Source organism: Anarrhichthys ocellatus, unplaced genomic scaffold (assembly GCF_004355925.1).
Source record: "Anarrhichthys ocellatus isolate YVR2014 unplaced genomic scaffold, GSC_Weel_1.0 scaffold23, whole genome shotgun sequence".
Classification (NCBI taxonomy): domain Eukaryota; kingdom Metazoa; phylum Chordata; class Actinopteri; order Perciformes; family Anarhichadidae; genus Anarrhichthys; species Anarrhichthys ocellatus.
Window position 1 is genome coordinate 1,293,940 of NW_022280053.1, and position 382 is coordinate 1,294,321.

A 382-nucleotide genomic window follows, 5' to 3' on the forward strand; every position below is an offset into this window, starting at 1 on the left:
GAAAATATTCTGTGATTTTTACAAACAAATTGCTCCAGCTCCCACAATTTTTACTCTTGAAACACCATTTTGGCCAAAAATCTTGGAAATGTTGTGCTGGTCGCAGTAAAGTGTCGATGGAATCCAACGGACTTACACATTTGGCTCAAAGAGCCGCAGAGCGACATGAACTCCAACCAACTGCTCCATTAGACTCCATGTTAAATCTGACCACTCATTTCTCAAAGAACGCAGACGGTACCAGTTTTGTCTATTGCTCTGGAGCTCACACTATTATCTTTGTCACGGTATCCATATTTTGGCACTCAGACTCCTGCTAATGTGTTAAAAGGAGTTGGGGGTTTTGTTCAAAATCACTGTTTACTGTAATGTTTCTTAATCT